The sequence below is a fragment of the Melospiza georgiana genome, chromosome 6 (genome assembly GCF_028018845.1).
Source record: "Melospiza georgiana isolate bMelGeo1 chromosome 6, bMelGeo1.pri, whole genome shotgun sequence".
In the NCBI taxonomy this organism is placed as follows: Eukaryota; Metazoa; Chordata; class Aves; order Passeriformes; family Passerellidae; genus Melospiza; species Melospiza georgiana.
The window spans coordinates 30,011,679-30,034,354 of NC_080435.1; positions in this window are offsets into that span (position 1 = coordinate 30,011,679).

Sequence of the window (22,676 nt, forward strand, 5' to 3'; positions counted from 1 at the left end):
GCTGTGTCTGTATGTTCTGTGGCTGAGTTTCAGAGGGACTCCTTACATCTCTGGGGAAATAATTTCACAGGTGAGCTCAGCTGCAGATGGCATCAACCTGTACAACAATCTCATCACCTGTTAGCTGAGTTATCTCGGTCTCATCTGCTGGGAGCAGGCATTGGGCTGAAAGCTGCAGAGGTGGAGAAACTAGGGGCGCCCAATGCACTGAAAAGGTAAGCCTGAAGTAGCCAAATGACAAAAAACCTGAGAAAATCCTGATAGCTGAGAAAACAAAGCTATAGATCTTGAGAAAAAAAAAATCAATCAAAAAGAAGGAGAAGACTATGGAAAGGCTAGCAATAATCTTCACTGTGTGTGCTTTGGTGTGAACAATTACTTCATGCCCTGCTTTGGCTGATGTTCTATGGAATAACCCATCCTTGCTGGGACACAAAAATTCCAAGTCAGAAGTAGCTTTAAATCTGTATGCACCCAGCAGGCTGAGAACACTTGATTGCTTCATGTTGCTCTTATTCAGGAGAATAAATTCCTACTCTATGATTGTGGCTTGAAATCTTGGATGCTGTCAAAATTTGGGGACTTGGAATTGCCTTAAGCAACTGGGACATGGACATTTCTAAGACTCCAGATACTAACCAGATGAGGAGAAAAAAATCAGTTCAGAAACACATCTAAGCCTCATTTAGTTTTAATCTAAGCTTCTATGGAATTATTTAGTTATTTCAGATGTGTAAAGCTTCTTTGTTTAAAAAAGAATGAGTTGGACAAAGATTTGCTTGGCCAAATTTGAGACTCTCCAGTACTGAGAGGTAAAATATAGTGCCTGTGTTTCTTTATGTCAGCTATCTTTCTAGTGGCTTTATTAACTTTTCTACTACTTAAAAAAAAATCATTTTCTGCTACATGTAAGTTAAGGAAAAGAGGCCAAAAACCTCACCATGGTTTTTGACAGATCCTGTCAATCATAATAATATGCCCAGAGTAGAGCAGCTCTTTCACAGGAGAGCTTATTCACACATAGAGGGATGACTAAATGTACAGCAAGATGCATGGTTACATGCTACATGCCACTAAAAGAGAATATTTTACTTTTAATTCACCCCTTCAGGTGTGCAGCCACTCAAAGGCTGCTGGAGTGCCTAAGGAAATGTACCCAGCTACTGAGGAACTCTCCAGCCCTAGGCAAGACTGGATCCAAGCACATGCCTCACATGCCCAAAGAGGCAAGAAAAATGAAAGCTGTTTTTTAAAAGCTGGAGTTACCTGTTTGGGGGTGCACTGGAGCCCTGTCAAGGCTCTGGAGCTAAAAAGGGATTTTCACAGGCTGTTAGAGCAGCTCTAACTGAGGGCTCAGCAGCACTGTGAGGGTCACCTTGCACCAGTGGGCTGCAAATCCTCTGCTGTCCCCTGCCTCTGCTTAGGGCAAGCTCCTGGGGCAGAGGAGGAAAAGTCAGGAAATCCTGATCAGAAATCTCTTGTATGTGTTTGCTCATGGCATCACTGCAGCAGGCTGAATTGCTGCTGGCATGGTCCAGGGTAAGGAAGCAAAAAGCACCTTTGCATGGTATCCACAGATGTTGAATTCAGCCATGTGGTGAGATGATCAGGTCCAAGGCACACACACATGGAGGGTGTCACAGACGTATTTTCTGAAAAATCCTTCCTCCAGGGTTTTTTCTGCTGAGAGGCCTCAGAAAGGAAATGTAAACAATGATTATCTGCTGCTGTGGAATGTGGCAGGTGCATCTTTGATTGGTCTCATGTGAATTGTTTCTACTTGATGACTATTCACAGGTCCAGCTGTGTTGGGACTCTGGTCAGTCACAAGATTATTATCCTTCTATTCCTTTTTTTGCTAGCCTTCTGGTATCTCCTTTCTCTTTCTTTAGTATAGTTTTAATATAGCTTTTTCTTTTCATATAATATATATCATAAAATAATAAATCAGCCTTCTGAAACATGGGGTCAAGATTCTCATCTCTTCCCTTGTCCTGGGAGTCCTGTGAACACCACCACAGGAGGGTGCAGCTTTCTCTCCCTAGGGGCCTGGGGGCTGACCCTGGTCTCAGGGCAGTGCAAAGATGAGGATCAGTCAGGGAATAGGGAAAGAGTGGCTCAGGGATATAGGAACAGGGGAAGGAGCCAATGGGGTCTAACAGCTTTTTGAGGGAAGTTCTTGTGTCTCCCTCAACCAGGGAATGCCCACCCAGGGTCTGCACAATTCCCTGTTTTTTATATTACTAAGAAAGCTTCTCTGAAGGATCAACTCAATCAACGCAAAATGACAAAACAATCAAAAGCACCTATAAGACTATTTTTAAAAATGCAAACTAATTCCGAGTCCCCAATGTCCCAACAAATTTCTTGGAGTGCCTTAGAGCTGGCAGGGGGGATGTGGGGTTTTCTCAGCATGGTTTATCAAGAACCTGAGTCCGGAGAAGTTTCTTCAGCAGGGACTGGTCACATCACTCCCCATGGCATCACTTCAGTGCTTTGTGTTTCCTTGCACAAAACCATGGAATGGCCTGGCTTGGCACAGACCTCCATGGTCACCTCGTTCCAAGCCCCTGCCATGGGCAGCGACACCTTCCACAGCACCACGTTGCTCATAGCCCAATCCAGCCTGGCCTGGAACCCTTCCAGGGATCCAGGGGCACCCTGTGGCAGTGTCCCTGTGGTTCTGTAGGCAACAGGAACCTGCTGACCTTGGAGCAGTTTTGTCTTTAGTCTTCTGCTGCACCCCTGAGCCCCTGGCTTTGTCTGGGCTCTCCAACAGATGGTGCAGGACAAACACTGGAGCCCAAGTCTTCCTCTGAGCTCTTCACAGTTCTCCTTTCCAAGCTCTTTGGGACACTAAACTGATCAGGTCCTTTTATGCTTTTTTAAAAAGTTCTTAAGTTATTGTCTTAAAGTGCTGATGGTTTCTTTCCTCTTATGTCACACTTTTTACATTTCATATCAATAGAGTAATATTAAACTTATTAATGTCACAAAGCTGTTAACCTCTTTACAGGATTTCGAGCTCCTCAAGGAAAAGGTGATGTGTAAAGGCAAAGAAGCTTTCATGCTGATACTTTCATATGCCAAAATGTACTTCTGAGTTTCAAAGATAATATACACCACATCTACCTTAGGTCAAATCTTTTTTATCACCAATTCAGGATTTCTGGATTTATTTCTTATTCCCTTTTCCAATAATAATCAGTTTCCTGCTGTCATGAAACATTCTGTTGGGTGCATCCAGAGTTTCACGTCTGATAGTGCTGCAAAATACTGTTCTCAGCATTTTGCAACTGTCCATACATTTTTAGAAATTTTTAATTAAATTCACCCCACCTCTTGGTAGTGAATTTATAGATTATTTTTTCAGAACAAAAATATTTTGCATTTTCTTTTTCTATATTTTTCCATCTAGGCACAGCTAAATATTTTATGTTTTATGGCACCGAGTCCTGCACTTTCTCTTCAAGAATACTGTCTTCAAGGAAGCTTTTGAAAATCAGCAAATCATGAAAAATTACTGAAAGTGATGTTAATGCTTAAATTCACATGTGGTTATTGTTCCTGAATGTTTTCTTTTGTATTTTCTGAAAAACTTCAGGAACCAGATTGAATGTGGGGAGGCATTGCTCAGAAGAGCTGAACTCCTTCTCAAGGCAGATTTTCCAGTGCAGCCTTTTCCTCTCTCTCTCTCATTTTGCAGCCGGTGGAGCTGAGCCTGGGAGAGTCTTTGTAAAATCAGGGATGGTTTGTTGAATGAGGAAAGAATTATCAGCTGTGTCTCAGAGGACCTATAAATGACTGAGTGAATATTAGGCAGGAAGAAAAGCAAAGGTGCTGATGAACGTTCTAAGGTGAGTAGGAGCCACCCATCCCTCACAGCAAATTGTCATCATTGCAGTGCAAGGGGCACTGAGGAGCCTGAGTGCCAGAAAACCTGGAATTTTGTGGCACCTCAGCACTTTTCTCCCATTAATTTTGTCTTAGCACAAAGTAGAGAGAATCTCTCAGAAGAGGATGAAATCTGTGCTCTGCTGTTGGCCTGGGGTGCTGCCTCCATGGCTGGCTACTGAATTAAACACTTCATGCAAGCCTGAGACAAAAAGGGTAAAATCCTCACAAAAAGAGGTGTAAGGAGGATGAAAACATTATGCTAAGTGTAAACTGTGTCCTGAAAGTGAAGTTATTTGCTGGAATCTGTTCCAGATGTGCAAAAGGAGTACCTCACAGCCAGTCTGTAAAAATGCACACACTTCACCACGGGGCTTCCTTCCCTGTTTGCTCTTGGTTATTCATCTTAGAGTAAACTGTGCCTAGGTGTTTGGTCTTCTTGCAAAAATTCCCCTTATCCAAGGTGGCATTTCATTTCTATGGGTATTGGCAAGAAGACACCCACTGTTCTGCAAGAACTCATTAAATAGGGACATGTTAGTTTACAGGTTTAATCCATATGATATTTATTGGCTGTCCTACAGGCAGTGACAGGCAGCCAACACACTATTCAGTGGACTTTTCCACCCATCTGTTTATCCATCTGTTACTTGAAAAATAGATTTCTTCCTCCCCCTGCCTTCCCCCCCCCCCCAAAAATAGCATTGTTCTATAAGGCCAACCGGATAAAGATGCCCTGGTGTATGGAACTCTCAACAGGGCCACCAGTAGTATCTTGGTGTGAAATACCACTCAAAACTGTGCTTCTGCTCCCCACACCAGTGCTCTTGTTAGTGCATTATTAAAATAAACTCAGAATGGGCAAGCTGCATTTATTTTGGATGGACAAGAAGGAAGAAGGTGGCTTTCTGACCATCTCAAGGCATATGTTCACCTTTGCTAAGACCAGAATGCTTTGAAAAAGGTTATTCTGATTTTTAATCAAACTGTCAGTATTCATATGTGCACGTAGTAGGAACACCTCCAAAAGGGAATCAAGTTATGAAATTTTCATCAGGGGCTTTAAAACTCCATTCACATTATGTGAGCTGGTTTTGTAATACAGATTTCTGAAGCCTAAAATCTTAAATTGCTTAAAAATGTCATTCTTATGTTAAAAAAAAAAAAGGAATATACTTTTGCAGGAAAAAGTAAAAACTTGATAATTTCACATAGATATTGTCTATATGGATGCAAACCAGGGATATTTCAGGCATCTTTAATATGTTGGTGCACTTATGCTGATGGAGACTACTTGTGTTGTCCCAGAGCTATTACATCCCTCTTTGCTGGTCAGCTCTAGGAAATCTTTGTTAGAGTTTATTCTTTACACCCCATGGACTGAGAGATTCACAGCATTCCTAGTGAAAGTGCCTTAATAGTAGATTTAACATGATTTATTTTGGCACCATGGTTTTCTACAAATCCAGGAATCAATGACAATGTCCAGCAAAAATTTCTGTGGGAAGAGCTGTGTTCAGTTCATCACAGTTGCTGTGCTGTCCCTCTGGAGAGGAAGGGAAAGGAACTTGCTCTTCCTTCAGTTGGAGGAGGTTTATCCTTAAATTGATCCAGTTTAGGTAGCAATGGAGCACAAGGGAGGAATCAAAGTACTGCAGGGCAGGCTAATCCTTTTTCTTTTGCATTTCTGTTCATTTAGAATGGAGTAATTTATTTATGTTTATTAGTAATTCACCAAAGTGGATTGATTTTTAATATTTCCTAAGATGGTCTATACACAGATGTCACCATTACAAATAATTTAATCTAGACAAAGGTATTGTAGAATTTCCCTCTCTCTCTCTTGGGCTACTTGTAAGATTGTTTGTGACACATTGCACAGTGGAACATCCATTGGGGGACACAACTCAGAAACTGTTTTTAATCTGGAAAATGCATCTTGTTTTCTTACAGCACTGTGGAAATGCCACGAAAGAAAAGTGGAATGTAAGGTGAGAAAGAAATGGGCACCTTTTGTGTTCTAGTGTTTTTCTGGGATATGTATGCTGCTGAAAAAAACATGGAACATCATTTACCAAAGGGCTATTATGAGGATAGTGTTCATTTTTATAGAAAATAATCAGTAAATTCAAACCACTCATCTCTGCAGTCATGATCCGTGGACATCATGGCATGAATATGGTAAGTACACAAAGCTGGAAAGGAAAAAAAAAACCTGTAAGGAAGGACTTTCCTGGTATGAGTTTAAATTTGTAAGCAGGTTTAAGTAATGCAGGGGAATAATATGGGTAATGCTGAAAAAGAAAACTCAAAGGAATATGTAGAAATTAAGGCATCTGAGGTAAAGGCACATGGTAGCTCACCAGAATTTTCTAAGCTAGGTCCCTGTGCTGATGTGCTTGAGGTGCAACACACACAAAGTAACTTAACCCACCTCACATAGGCTTTTTCTGACTGATTGTGGCCATAATATCTGGAAATTTTAAAATTATCATCCTTAGTCTGAGCCAAGGGAGTCTAAAGAGTCATTCCTATGGTCATACTCTGTAAATGGTTATTCCTATATCTTACACAACAAGAAACCATCAGAATACCTACCTTCTGAGGATTTCTTGGTCCTCAGAAATTACAAACAAAATTGAAAGTAGGGAGGTGCATCTAAGCACTAGGTGGCCCTTAAATTCTTCCACATTTCACAGAATCCTTGTTTCAGTTGCTGGTGAGCAAAGTGAAGCCCTGGTGTCTTTGCTCCTTCAGAAAGGCAGAAGGAACTCACTGTTACCCTTCTTTGCCGGCAGCTGGAACTTGACTTTGAGATGTGTGTCCCTATGTGTGCTATTCATGTAAGAGCAACCTTTCTAGAGGGGCTGTGCCAAGGCTCAGTAAGGCCCAATAAGGATTCTTCAGTGGGAATTCTTCAGGCCAGATTACTTCAGGCCTTTGGGGTATGCTACGTGACTGCACTTCCTTGGGTGTTCTCTGCAGTAATGTCTGGGGGAACTCAAAACTTTGGAGTCAAACTTGAATGTTAATTCTTCTATGAATGTCACATGAATTGGTATGAATTCCATGAACTGTTGGCTTGGAGAGAGAACAGTGTTTGGTAGTAAGAAGAAAGGAAAGAAACCATAATCGGAAAGGAAAAACTAGAAGAAGAGGAAAGAGGAAGAAACTAAAGCTGAAAGCCAAAATAGCTGCAAAGGGGAAAGGCAGGTAAGGGGTTTGGAATATTTTGTGTGCAGGCTGGATTATTTTAGCTCCCCTATGAGATGCTGTAAGAGGCAGCTGCAATGTTTTACATGGTGTCATAGACCATCAAAGCTCTCCAGGTGTGCCCTGATCCAAAGGATAAATCATCCAGAGAAGAACTTGCCTCTCCAGAGGAGGTGGCTGGGCATTCCCATGTGAGTGTAAACCCAGGGCACTCTGTGTTTTCAGCCTTCTCCAGCCCCAGATGGATCACTGACCATCCCTTCCACCCTCACACTGAGAGGGCTGGAAGCTCCAGTGGGATGCGGTCAGGACCCACTGATTATCTCTCTGTCACCTTCTTTCTCTTCTCCCCTCTTTTTTTTTTTTTTTTTCTATCACTCCCTCCCCACTCCCCATTTACTGTTAGATATAAATCTTTAGTATTGCCTTCAGCATATCAGGTTTTTTTGCACCCTCATTTGGGCGGAGACAATTTGAACAACTGGATCTTAACACCTCTCCCTGACCACTCTGCTCTGGACTGGGAAAAATGGCTGAGCAGAAAATGGGCTCCTTTTGAAACCACAGAAACATAGAAAGGTTTGTGTTAGAAGCAACCTTAAGGTCAGCCAGCTCCAATCCCCTGCCTGGGGCAGGGATGCCACCCACCACAGCAGCTTGCTGTTCCAGAGATGGGGCTGCCCCAGCTTCTCTGGGCAACCTGGACCACAGCCCCACCACCCACACAGTGAGGAATTTCTTCCTAACACCTGTGAATGCCAATCTCTCCTCCTCTAGTTTCATTAGGAAGCTTCATTTTTCATTATGGGAGATGTAGCAAGCCCTCTATTTGGGGGCTTCACTGTTCCTGGTGTCCTTTAGGATCTGTTTCTTTACCTGGGAATTATATGTGAATAATATGTGTAATGCAGAGAAAGAAAACTCAAAGGAATGTGTAGAAATTGGTTTAGTTTGAGGTGTCACAGCTGTGACATCTGTCTCCAGGTTGGTGATTTTCATCTGTGCCCATTGCTTTCATTGGTGTATATAATGCAATCTTTTCAAAAGTGATTTTAAAACAGAGTGGGCTTAGAAATGTCTGTAACTCCTCCTTATGCAGGGAGCCTGAGATGTGTTCAGCTGCTCAGAGCATGGTGCTGATAACACCAGGCTGTGGGCTCCATCTCCAGGTGGGACACTCACTGTGGGAGTCCCTGTGGGTCCCTTTCAGCTCAGACTGTGGGTCACAATCCTGTGTGTGAGAGGCTGCAGGACACTGCTGGGGGTTTGTTTCCACCCTGCTACCCAAACCTGACACTGGCATCCTTTCACACTGACCCTTTAAAGAAGCATGAAGGTTGAAATTTGGCTAAGCTGAGAGATATGTCTCACTGCTAGCAAGGTACATGAGTTAACCCAGGGATCACACTGCTCACTTCCATTGAAAATGAACAAAATAAAATATAATAAGATCCAAAAGCAAATGTCAGAGAAGTTCATGCATGAAAGCTTTTAAAAGTCCAGGAAACCATCTTTAAGCTTATCTCATGCTTACTTTTCATCAGCCAATGCCTGGATCTCCCTTAGCCTTAAACCTCTGATATTAATAGTTGGCCTTTGCTCTGCAGTTGCTCATTTATTCCACCTTCTTTCTAAGAAAATTGCACTCAATCCTTTATCTTATGCACTTGTCTTAAGGGAATTCCTTAAGGGTGTTGGCAAAATTCAAAGCATCTACAAGAATTGTGTAAGGCAACCAATTAGATTGTCTTTCATTTTTTAAAATTTCTGTTAAATTTGTGTTTAGGATTTCAACATGACTGTTTCTGCTTCCTTTGGAGATAGTATTTTGAGTAAAATGGGCTGTAGACAACAAATACCAAATTAACCCTTTCCTGCACAGGCCTGCTTGACCTTTGGAGATAGATTTGCAAAGCTGTTTGTCTCCTGGTAGTAAGACACTAGGAGATGTCTTTGCACATGGAATACCTGTGTATTTACACAGTGCAAAACCTTGTGAGACAGATCTAATTAACGTGAGATGGATGCTAATTAATCACACATAATCAGCTGGTGTGTGTCTCAGAGTTCTTACACATTCCAGGAGGGTTAAACAGCAGCAAAAGTGGCTCTACAGCCTGCTTTGGGGCTAGATACTCCTTTCTTTCCTTTCAAAAAAGAAATTGCCATGGCCACTGTTGTGAGATTTGACAATCTCATGATTAATTTTCTTAATTTAAAATAAAATTTGAAGTCCTGTTTAGTTTCTGGAATTAGCCTGCAAATTAGTATGGTACTTGGATTTGTTTCTTTATTTGTCTCTGACATCTGAAGTGAGAGGAGAGAGGAAAAATTACCTGTGTTGGTTTTTGTCAGTGGCTTGTTGGGTGGCGGCTACATGCAGGGAGTGAAGAAAAGTGCTCTGGAACAGAGATTTCAACGTTATTGTGGCAGGACTGCATCCGCTTGGAATCGTGATGATTCATTGTTTGGAAAGGTCTATTTTTAGCTGGCCTGAATTATATGGAGATTAAAGAGAATCATTAGCATGAAAATCCCCTTGAAGCTCCTGCAGTTGGTACAATACAAAAATTTGCTGAGATCTCCTCAGCCTGGCTGACTCTGGAGAATCCCTCGGTGCTGCAGGAGGCAGAGGGAGACTCCAGAGGGCTTTTGTGGCTCAGGGATCTGTTCCTCTGGGCACAATGCAGCTTTTCCTGCAGATTCCACACCAAAACAGTGTTTTTTAGCAACAGGACTGTCAGAGGAAAGAGACTGCGAGACAAAGAGGGTAAAGGGGTACATTTATAGGTATGGAGAGCATCCTGGTGCTGGATTTTGCTGTGTGCTCTGCTCTCTCAAGAGTTCAGTGGACTGAACTTCATTTGACTGCTTCTGCCCAGTCTGGTGTTTCTTGTTGGATAAAGTGGGTGCTGCAGGTGCAGGGCAGAGAGGAGAATCAGCTAAGCAGGCTGTGTCAGCACCTCTCCTCCTTTATCAGCATGCTTTATTTCCAGCTTTATCTCCAGCCTTTATCACAGCAGAACTGGAGATGCCTCTTCAAGCACTTCAGCTGCAATAAGTGCAAAATATGGTGAGCAAGGCTGAAGGTGATAATTGTTACAAAGTGCTTTTAACGAGTCCAAGTTGCACATCATTATTTAGTGCATTTGTGCAAGGAACAAGATTTGCCATCTTAATTTTAAAACAATTAAATTGCCCTCTTAATTTAAATTATTTCTTTGGTGAAATCCAAAAGGTGCTAATGTGTTTTGTTTTGAGGAAGAAAATCTTAGCAGCAAACTTTAGAAATCATGTGTAAAATGACCCCCATACTGGAACATACTAAGCAACAAATCTGAATTATATAGATTCTCTTAATGCACTGAAATTGAATATCTCAGTGTATGTCATGATATCTGAACTTGTCCTGCTGGCATACCCATTAATTCTTAAATGAAGGTTTAATCATGGTAACAACAGATTCTTCAGTAAAATCTTCTCTGAAATGCCCTTATTCTTTTGTCCTGAAAACACACTTGCTTTCCTCTCAGGTTCTCAAATAAAATACATTTGCTGTTAGAGGACTGTAATAAAAATAAGAGTGAAATCATGCAACAGTCAGGAGGAATACAAGGGTATAAGTCTGAGTTTCCATTACAATTGGGCTGAGGTTCACTGGAAATTTATGCATGTGGAAAAACACTTAGGTAAAGAATAAATACATTGCACTAATTCCCAGTTACTGGAGGGACTGTTAATATGTCTTTTCACATTATGCAAAAGCAGTAAACAAGAATAAGGGTCACAGCTTTAAGAAGAGTTGTTTGTAGCATCTGTTAGACTGAGCAAAATGTCACAATATGCAGTCTCCGGAAGGAGCAAACAGACCATTAAATCTTGGACGAAAAAGGCAGGTTCTCAAACTGCTGCAGGTTTTTCGTCTTTTTGCAATAATTGCAGGAGGGCTTGGGGTTGTGGCTGTGATTTTGTGAAGGCAATTGGACACGAAGTTGTAGTGGGACTGAAATTTGCCTCGTGGTGCCAGAAGGAAGGGCTGGTTTGAGAACTGTTCCATGCAAAGGAAGAGAGCCACCAGCTGCAAAGCAGGTGGCAACCCACCAGGGGCAGGCAGGTATGAAATCATGGCTCTTTATTTGGCTTGCAGTGAGAGGAATGAGGAAAGGATAAAAGGTGGAACAGCAGACTCAGAGGAGCAACCTCCTGGCTTTTTATTAGGGGTTTTATAAACAAAATTGGGATTAGGTTATGTGCTGGTGTAATGGAGATCCAAAACATTGAACGTGTAATGTGGGCCTCTCAACCAGGTGCATGCCTGCTCAGTGGGTTAAAAAAGTTCTCATTGGTGCTAAGATTTGCATTTGCATGATGCATTTATATATTTTTATATATCTGTGTGTATATATGTCTTTTATAGCTTTAGTCAGAGAAAATCACACTCCTACTATATTGAAGGATCTGGTTGCCATTCAGTCCCCCACGGTTCCATCCAATTTTTTGGGTCCTTTTGAAGAGCTGTAACTGAAGAATGAGATGGAACAAGCTGCTCTGCTGTATAATGGAGAATAATGTAAGGCTGCAAACAGCACATCTGAAGCTAGTTCAGAGATCTCATGAGTCCTAGATCAAGAGAAAAGTCCATTTAAAAGGAAGTAATAATAATTTTTTTCCCCCTGTATATTAGTTTATTGCAATGCTAATGAAAGAAGCACTTCATGTGTCAGTTTTACAAAAGCGCTTATCTGGGCCTCAAAAACGTAGTGGAAAGGGATTGTGCACAAAATGGGGATTTATGGCTTACAAGCAGTGCCAAGATGTAAATCCTGTCCAGCAGTAACAGGGAACCTTTCCCAAAACTGGAATCTCAATTGCCTAAGCTATTTCCTGCTGAAGTATTCCTGGCCTGTTTTACTTGGCCTGCTCAGACAGTGTTTTCCCTGGTAGTTCCTGGGACAGAAAGTAGCTGCCTTAGGTAAGGGATCTCTCCCAACTGTTTCAGAAAAAGGAAGTTAAATAGTACAAAAGCAGGAAGACTTTTTCAGTGCCGTGGGGAGGAGACAGCAAGCCCAGATAATATTTAGTTTAGTTATGGAAGTCTTTTATAAAAGTTCCCATTTTAAGTGGTAAGCCCTTAGCTCTTCCTGGAATTGGACAATTTTGTCAGATAGGAAATGCAGGTTTTTTCTAGGATTGGCACTGTTTGCAAAGTGCAGGGCTGCAAAGTTTTACTGATTGTGCCATGGGAAAGACACTAAAATTAAATTAATCTATTGATGTACACATTGAAATGCCATTATAACAAGTAGAGAGGGAACATAAATGCTGGGAAGGAAGAAATTAAAATTACTCTTTTAACTTAGAGAGACAAAACAAAGCTTTTCAAGATGTGAGGTTTCAACACAAGGCATCGGCTCAAGCATTTCAGGAGCCTCTGAAAAGGCAGAAGGAAAAGCCCTGAAACTTCTTTGGTCCTTTGTAATGTGGATAACCAAATCATAGCCACAGCCCTTTAGGGGTGGGCTTTTTTAAGGTCAAAAGACAGGAAATCAGGAAAGGTGGGGGTTTTGGTGAGGTTATGACTGCACGTTGCAAATAAACAAGCGCCATTTCTGCTTGGTGGAGAGATGTGTGATAGTTTCAGCAGGACACCACTGCCATGAGCTGCCCAGGGCAGGGGAACAGGAATTCCTTCCCTAGGTGCTTGTTTAAATGAGATGCTTGATGTGATTAGCCCTCCAGGATTTCCTAGGGTGGTTCCAGGGAGCTGTGAATATGCAGTGCTCTCCCAAATGAGCATTGAGCCCTCACTCGTGAGCAGTGAAATCTTTTCACTGTCCTGAGATATGTTTTACTGCAAACTGCTTGGTAGAGCTTTCCCTGCAAGGAAGAATTGGTGCTGCTTCTGAAGTTGTTGTTTGAGCAGGTGTTTTAGAATGTATTGATAACATTGCTAATATAAGAATTATCATTTGGGAATTTCAACACCATCCTTTACTCTCTACTGACTCTAAAAGATCCATCCATGTGTGCATGAGTGTTGTTTTACTTAAAAATAACAAAAAAATAAATAAACTAACTTTGCATTCTGGAGCAAATAATGACTGGTTCCTTTTCTGGCTGGTCACTTCAAATCTTCACCAAACACTGGTTATTGAATGTTCTCCATGCTTAGTGAGTTAGCCCAGGTTCTCTTGTCCTGTAAGTTGTTTTTCTCCAGCTCCTGCAGTTGCCTTTCCACCAGGGAGCAGGGAATGCCTGTTTCCAGCTTCATTGTAGTGTGCTGTTTGAATACTTGCAGCCCTTTCTTGGTGTGCAAACCATTAAAGGCAGCTGATGGTCACTGTGCATAGAGCAAGTCGTGCTGTGGTTACAATTCCTGGTTCAGTTACCCAGCTCACAGAATATTAGGGATGGAAATGGTACCATTGAGCAACTGATAGATTCATTTCAATGGGTGTAATTAATTACACTTTAATTCTTTTTGATTACAGGGCAGTGCTGTGTGTCTAGAAGCCATTAAACCCTTTGTACAAGGTAAAAACAACAACTCTGTTTCTGGATGTCTAATGTGGACAGAGCTGGTGAGATTTTTCTGCCTACTCAGATTCTGATTTCTGATTCAGATTCTGACTTTGTCATTTTCTGGTTTTCAGCTTATATAGAATAAACTTTTGGAGATACAAATGCTACATTTTTAACTGGCCCAAAACTGCATACATAGTTTTTTGAAAGTTCCTTTTTTTTCTTCTGTTCAGAGATAAAAAATTTTAAAAAAGGAAAAAGCTGTTTCTACCATAGTTCTATGTACACCTGTTACGGCATACACAGTTTTTTAAAGTTCCTTTTTTTCTTCTGTTCAGAGATTTTTTTGAAATTTTACTTTATTTTATTTATATGAATGTTTTTGTTTTGTTTTGTTTTGTTTTTCCTGCAGGGAAAGAGGTTGTTCTTGCTGCAGAGTGAGGAAGAAAGAACACAGGTACCTGAGGGAAAGCAGATAAGTAGTTAATAGAAAATGGTGTCACTGGGGAAAATAAATGGCATTTTCCTAGAGAACACCAGCAAAGAGCTGATCCTCTGAGAGAAGGATTGGTGGCAGAGCTGTTAATTCCTGTGGCTTGGAAAAATAATCTCATGGGCTGGATTGTGAAATACTGCTCTGCCTTCCCTGCTCTGGCTGAAAGGACAAACGCAGACAATGTGTGGTCATTGCCCAATTAATGTGTGTTCACTCCACATTCAAGAATAATTCTTGGAAAGCAGTGTGAGTATGGGGCTTTCAGGGCTCAGGGTATAATTTGTTCAGGAGTACAGCTCATGGCCACATACATGTATACAGTCAGAGATACTGAGATGTAAAATCCTGTGAAATTATTTGGTTTGGGCTGCTCACCAAGGCCCTCATTCTTTCCTACACTCCTGCTCTATCAGCTGCAAGGTTTAAAAAACACTGCAAATTCCCCCTGGCCTGCCCTGATGCCTGAGTTGCCCTGAACACTGAAATAACCCATCTGTGTGCACAAATTCCCTGTTTATTTTCATTAACTGAGGAAAGCTAGTGAGGGATACCCATTTACAGCAGTGGAGCACTGGCATTAAAGACTGAATTCCTTAAGAGAGATGTTTTCACTCCATCAGAGCAGTCTTTAGAAACAGAAACCAGTCAGAAACTGGAAGAGCCGAACTTGTACTTACTGAGGGACGATTTTGGGTGCAATTTTCATTTGTTGTGCTGGCTCCTACATTGTTGGTGCTGCATTAAATGGCTGTGGGCAGTCTCTGGTTCTGAATTAAAGATGTGTCCATGCCTGGAAGTGAGACTCAGGGCAGCTGAGATGTGTATGGCAGAAAGGAATGCTGGAGAGTCAGGCCTTATTTAAGTTGATATTTTTTTTCTGATCTGGTGTTTAGCCTTTTTTCCCCATGTGGCAAAGGAAAAGTGACAGGTAAATTGTGGCAGCAGCTAAACTTGAGAGGCTGAAGCATTCTCAGTGTAGAAACTGGGACTTCTTGGAAAGGCTCTGTGCTTTCCAGTGAGCATGTGCAGGAGGTGAAATTAGAATTACTTTTGTTTTCTGTTTGTCTGAAGAGGCATGTGCTGAAAAACTCAGAGGCTGAAGTGAAATAGTTTTTGGGAGAGTTGTTTTAGTGAAAAAACCTAAAACCAGCTGTGCTGTTTAACACTTTAAACTACAGCGAGTTGCAGTCGGTCTTTATAATGTTGGCAGGCACAATTGTGAAAAAAAAATCTGTTTTCACATCTGTATCTCTAATATTGAAGTTACAAAAGCTACAGAAAATGTGTTTCTCAGTTCCCAGCTTTAGTATCTATTTAAGATGAAGTACTCCATTTTTTTTTCCTTCACAGAAAAAATTACTGGGTAGATTGTTACCCTGATGGCCCTTAAATATCTAGGATGCTCCAAAGTGGAAGTACTCAGATAAAAACCCTTAAAAAGTGGTTTTTATCTGTACTGACATGAGTTTTTTTCCCCGTGTAAACAGCTCCGTGCAGTCCCAGCATCATCAAACACTCTGACAGGGGCTGTGTGTGAGATGGCCAGATTAATTTCTTACCCAGCAGAATTGATTTGGTGTTAGGAAAGGGAACCATCTGATGCATTTTTCAGATCAAAGCTAATTCTCCCTCGGCACACATGCTCTGAGTAGCTGTGCCTGCGTGACAGCTAAATTACAGGAGTGCTTTACACACACATTATCTTGTCACAACACAAGAACATCCTACTGTGCTAAAACACTGCTCTCAGAAGAAACATATCATTTTCCCATATTGTGGGGGAGGATGCTGAACAGCTTCTTTCTTTTTACATAGCTTTTATTTTCACCTTTCACAGGCATGAGAGGAGCAAAATTCTAAAACAGAAAATTTGAAAACTCTTCATTTGAATTTCTCTGTATTTTTATTCTCTTCATCTTCTGTGGGATGAAATGTGTTGATAACTGTGCCTGGGATTACACAGAAAATGCAGGAGGAAAACAGTGGTTTCCTTTCAGAGTTTGGTTGCTTATTTAAAGAGAATGATTATAAGTTTGTGAAGATAATGATTGTAAGTTTTGCCCCCCTCATGCATTAAGGAAAATGAATGCTTTTGATGTAAAATTGTATGTTTGGGGAAATTTAATGAGTATTTTACAACAGTTTTGTGGCACAGCTTTACAATTCCTGATAGCTGATACTGTCTAGTGTGAGATTGGAGTTAGGTCAATCCAGGCTTTTGGAAATTTCATCTTTACTGAACCAAGGTGCTGGGGAATGAAGTTGAACTTCTCTCAGTTTCTTGTAAGATAGTTCAGTATCTAGGGCCTGGGCTGGAAACAAGGCATTGGTACCATCTGAACTGGGGCTGGGGCTGCTGGTCAGGGCTGGTTTCAGTCCATTGCAAACAACAAGGACACATGCATTCAGTTCCAAATTTAACCCTTGAAAAAAGAAATTTATTAAAATAATATTGCTTTTCAACAACTACATGGTCCTACAGGTAAATATGCTCATGTTGGTTTTGCATGGCCTGGTTTGGACAGTGGGGGCCACAGAGGTGGCTCCTGTGAGGAGCTGCTGGAAGCCTCCCCCGTGCCCAGCAGAGCCAGTCCCTGCTGTGGGACAGATGCTGGGACAGGGACAGGTGCTGGGAATGCCTCTGGGATAACAGAGTGAAGGAAAAATCAAAGCAAAGCTGGGGGCCAGTGTTAATTCCAGCCAGAGGAGAGGAGGAGGAGAAAGTGAGAACACGAGAGGGAAAGAACCTGGAGACACCAAGGGCAGTGGGGAAGGAGGGACAGGAGGTGCTCCAGGGGCAGAGCTGGGATTCCTCTGCAGACCCTGGGGATGATCAGGGTGATGCAGCTGAGCCCCTGCAGCCCCTGGGGATCCAGGGGGGATGCAGGGATCCACCCCCAGCCCATGGGGATCCAGGGGAGATGTACAGATCCAGGAGGAGATGGAGAGATCCACCTCCAACCTCAGAGTAAAGGATTTATTCCTGATGTCTGATAGAAACCTTCCCTCTGGCAGTTTAAAGCTTCCCCCCTTGTCCTGCCATCACATGCCAATGTCAAAAGTCCCTCTCCAGTTTTCCTCTAGACCCTCTTTGGCACTGAAAGGTGCTAAAGGTCTCCCTGGAGCCTTCTCTTCCCCAGGTGAGTTTCTCTAAATATTTAGCAGTTTAGCACTCACCTTTCTATTTATTGACTATTTATATCAATATTTTACACACCTGCCTCCTCAGAGCACTGATTTAGCAGCTTCCCACGGGTTTATTTCAGTTTATAGCTGAAATACACTGATATTTTTTTCAGTTTGTAGGTACTGCTCCTTTGGAGGAGTTCCCTTGTGCTTGAGGTGGGGTTGGCAGTGCCTGGGATTTGCACTTGCCTTCTCCTGTCTGCATCGCCAGGCAGCCCCTGGATAAATGGAATTGAGCAAAGAGGAAGAGTGGGCTTTGGAAAGAGCTGGAATAGCCCAGTTTTCCCCATTTTCAGGAGGTGTTGGTGGGCTGTGCATGGAGATGCAGCTTCACCTGAAACACTGATGTGGAGTGCTTTTATGGGAGAACTGATTTTTAATGCTGGCTAAAATGACAGTACACAAAAGCATGTGGGATGTCAAGTTTCCTTATATTGTTTCTATAAACTGGGGAATGTTTTCTGGTTTTGCGCATCATGCTTTAACTTATTGTTGTTGAGCAATGAACATGAGAAAAGGAACTTCTATTTCTCTGTTTAGCAAAGCCATTTTTTTACAGAATTTAATGACAATTCTTGATAGGGGCTAGGCAGATTTAGACCATCCTCTCTGTCTCAAATTTTCTGTGCCTATCCACCTGTATTAGGTCATACATCCCTTATTTCTCACATGAAAGGTTGTTGCCATTGAAAGAACTAGATCCCATAAATGAATATATTTTTTGTAAAACAAGCTTGAATATAGGTCTAATACTATTCCAATAACATATAGAAAAACATATGAAGGAATGGAAACAGGTAATATAAAAATAAATATATATCTCTTACTTAATATTTGAGATGTTTGTATTGTAATATTACATCATCTCTTGTGCGTACTCTGAAATATTGATTATCTGGCCTGGAACAGTGAAATATAGACTTGCAGTTTAGCTGAGAATTTAGAATTACTAATTCATTAAATAGGACTTGGTAGTACATTTGCAATAAATGAAGCCTTTAATTTACTGTATTCTTGTATATATGCAGTGCAAAGCCACGTGCTTTTTACCAAGTGATCATCAACTTTTGGTTTTGATGTGAGCTAATCACTGGCATTCCACTGTCCTATAAAGGAATGTGTTTCCTTTCTCATGAGGCTGGACAAGAGGATGCTATTAAAAGACACTGTTATGTAATAGGATAGTGCAGAGATGTGCTGCCTTATGAATGCAAGAAAAGAGAAACCATTTGGAACATTTTTAGGGCCTGGTATTTTCACCATTTTCTCATGAGAAAAGCAGCCTGTCAGTGTTCTGCTGAGTGCACTTAATGGTGCTGTGCTCCAGATCCCCCTTTGTGCCCCATGGCTGGGATAAACCAGCCCATGTTTGTCACTTAGCACAGTCCTGCTGTGAACTGACAGCTCATGAGCAGCCACAATCAAGTGCCAGGCTTGGCTAGCAAGAAGAGCTGTCCTTGCTGTTTGCAGACTAAGATGGTGAGCACCTTTTGGTTTGGTTTGGTTTCATTTGGTTTCATTTTGGTTTGGTTTTGTTTGGTTTCGTTTGGATTTTTGTGGAGGTGGGTCTTGGGGTTTGGTGGTTTTTTTGTTGGTTTTTTGGGTGGTTTTTTGTTTGTTTTTTTTTTTGGGGGGGGGCGGTTTATTTGATTTGATTTTTTTTTCTTTTTGTTTTTGCCTTGCTCTCCTTCTCAACACATTATGTTCTGTGGATCAGCTCTTTGAGCATTTCTATTTACACCCACGGCATCACTTTGGCTTTCACACTGGACCAGATGGAGATTTTTGGGGCCTCACCCTTGACATCTAATGCAACTTCTGCCTTTGTGTCTGGAAATTCAGGAGTTGGGAGAAGTGAACATTGAGACTAAGAGAGAAAGAATATGCTGATGATAGAGTACTGTGAGTGGCTTTGTTCCAGTACTGGTGTAAAACCCCTAAATGAATACAAAATATACCCATAGTGCTGTTATCTGGGCCATGAGCTGACTATTGGATCAAGATTAAAGAATGTTCACAGGTTGCTGAGCTGTTCAGTTTGGTACTGCTATTTAAATAACTCTTCAGTTTACTCCCACACAAAGTTATAGTCAAAGGTCTCTGCAAAGCATTTGATGGTGGAATTAGGAAATCATGAATATTCTCATCTGTAAAAGGACTACCCACAAACAGTTATTGTGACTGTAATGTCCTTAAATTTTAAGCATTTTGAGTTGGACTCTTGTGGCTGTGAAGGGATCCTGATGAACTAGTGACATTCCTGCACTTTGTCTGCAGGATAAATCCTGTCCTGAGTAATACTGGCCGTGAGCTTTGAGAAGTAACAAACACACATCAATAGTTAAATCAATAGTTAAAGTGTACTCAATAGTTAAATTATATTCAATAATTTAATCCTGCTCAATAGTTAAATCCTACTCAATAGTTAAATCATGCATCAATAATTAAATCACACTCAATAGTTAAATCATGCTCAATAGTTAAATGATATTCAATATTTAAATCCTGCTCAGTAGTTAAATCATACCCAATATTTAAATCATACTCAGTAGTTAAATTGTACTCGATAGTTAAATCATGCTCAATAGCTAAATCCTATTTTATAGTCAAATCACACCCAATCAATAGTCAAATCATAGTCAATAGTTAAATCATACCAAATCAATAGTTAAAGGTACCATCCCAGCTGATGCTTCAGTTATCTGTATATGTCTCTCTTGGCACCCCATGAGTCAAGAAAAGCAGTGACAACAGTATGATTATTTTTAGAAATGTCTCAAGTAGAATGCACAAATGTTAAAATATCGATGGACTTTCTTTATTGCTGCAAAGCCTATTTTTGTGATTTCAGTGTTTTCATTGTTAGTCACTCCTATCCTGTGATGTAAGCTGCTCCCTGCTAGACTTTTGTGTTGGGGGAGCACTGCTTTTTCAGTTTGGTGAGCATGGCTGAGGCTGTTCTCCATGTGATCGTGATCAGTACTGCCTGCAGCACAGCAGTGGGTGCTGCCCAAGTGTCTGCATAAGTTTGCCAGTGACACATGGAGTGACCTTTTAAAGGAGATGATATTTCCTTTCTTCAGCTTGGTTTTCCCCCCTGTGACCAGAGAACAATGTTAGTGACTTGAGAAAAGCTCCTTAAAGCCATTTCTGCATTGGTGATTGAGGTTTGGGTCCCACCGTGCTGCCCTGTAATGCAATATCCTGTGAGTGCTGCTGACATGCTTGCTCTGAGAGGGGGAGTTCAAGATGAACTCAGTCAGGACTTTGCACAGAAGAGTTCCCTCTCTGAAGTGAGCAGGGCGTGCTGAGACAGGCATGTATTGTTCTGCTTTACACAGCAGTTACTCAGGTGTGGTGGTGTTCACAGGGGTCCCAGGAAAAGGGAAGAGATGAGAATCTTGACTCCATGTTTCAGAAGGCTGATTTATTGTTTTATGATATCTATTATATATCATAAAATATAATAGATATAAAAGACAATTATCTATTAAAACTTACTAAAGAAACTAAATGAATAGAAGAAAGGATTTCATCAGAAGGCTAGCAAGGAATAGAAAAAGAATGGAATGATAACAAAGGCTTGTGACTGACCAGAGAGTCCGAGACAGCTGGACTGTGATTGGCCACTAATTAAAAACAACCACATGAGAGCAATCACAGATCCACCTGTTGCATTCCACAGCAGCAGATAAACATTGTTTACATTTACTTTCTGAGGCCTCTCAGCTTCTCAGGAGAAAAGATCCTAATGAAAGGATTTCTCATAAAATATGTCTGTGACATTCAAGCTCTGCATCTAGGGTTACACAGCACAGTAGGACAGGACCAAGGGCCCAACTAAACATTCAGTGCTTATCAAAAAACTCTTATCTGTCTTCTGTTTGTACTCCTTTGGGTGCAACACTGCATGTCTAGTGATAACTATTTGAATTAAAAGAAAAAAGAATTGAACTCTTGGCAAAAAATCCCCCCCGGAGACAGTGCATCATAGTTCTTCAGAATGGGTATTCTTTACTGGTTAAGAAATCTCTCTCCTGACAGGTATCTGAAAGAGCAAATCTTAAAATTATGAGGGAGCTGGACCAGTATATGTAATTTCTACTGCAGGATATTACACAAAATGTGATGGTAAGTGGTGGATTAATTGGCTGGAGACAATGCTTCCTGCGCTTTCTGACAGACTGTGAAGCAGCAGCAATTAAATGCAAACTTTTGGTGCATCTACATAACAGAATATTGAACTGCAGACACCTTTTGAACCTGGAAAAATGCCTGCTGAAGCACGCTGTGCTTCAAAAATAATTTTGATTGTATCAAAAATATTTTTTAAAGTGACCAAAGGAAATAGGTTGCTTTGAGGAGGAGCTGAAAACAGCATTAGGCCTTTCTCCTTCGTATGAAGATGGGTGATGTAAAAGTCTGTTCTGCTAATGGATATATTAATTTTTTTTTCCTTTTGGATTTCTTGTTGGAGAACATTTGTATTTGAAGGTTTTTTCCTGGACATGTCTCTGGCGATTACTGTGAGGAAGTCTGGATGGGGGGAGGTTTTGTTAATTATGGATTTGTGCTAGTTTGAGAGCTGTCTGTATGATCTACACTCTTTCCTGGAATTAATACTTTTCTCTGCTAGACAACACAATTTTTTAGTTGACCTAAACAGTAAAAGTTAGAAAGAATTCAAGTAGTAGCATTATTTTTCCCTTGAAGTCCTAACCTTTTGAAATGAAGATGCTGACAAGTTGGAAGCTGAGTGTGGATGGGGAGTAGAGTGGAGTGACCACAATTAAGAGGTGGGAATAAAACTACAGGTTGTGGGAGCACCACCCACATCACCATCTTTATTCAAATTCTCAATATTGATTTTTGACTCTGGCACATTGATTACAGTGAGTTTTCCTGCCTATACAAATTCTGAACAGCTTTAAGCCTGGGAACACATTCAAAAGATGGAGGAGGCCAAATCCAGGTGATGTGTGGTAGGAACTGCTTCATTGCCCATCTTGGGAGAAATTGAAATAAGGAGAAGGAACTCCTGACCAAACAACAACCTTGTGTTCTACTGATGGGGGATTATTTTTAATGTAGGCTAATGAAAAATTATATTCCCATGTCATGAGCTTGAAAACAAGATGTGAAATGAGAGGCAGAAAATCAATATAAGTGCTATTTTTATGGAGGGAGGTATTTTGCCCAGTTTAAGAAGCAAGTTATCACTATCAGAAGGGGATGAAATGAAGCTTCAAAAATAATCCTTCAGGTTATCATAGGAAGGGGATTCAATTCACTGAGCAGACATCTTTGCAATCCCAATTTTGAGTGCTCTGGTGTACAGAGGGAAATGGAAAAAAAAAAAAAAAAG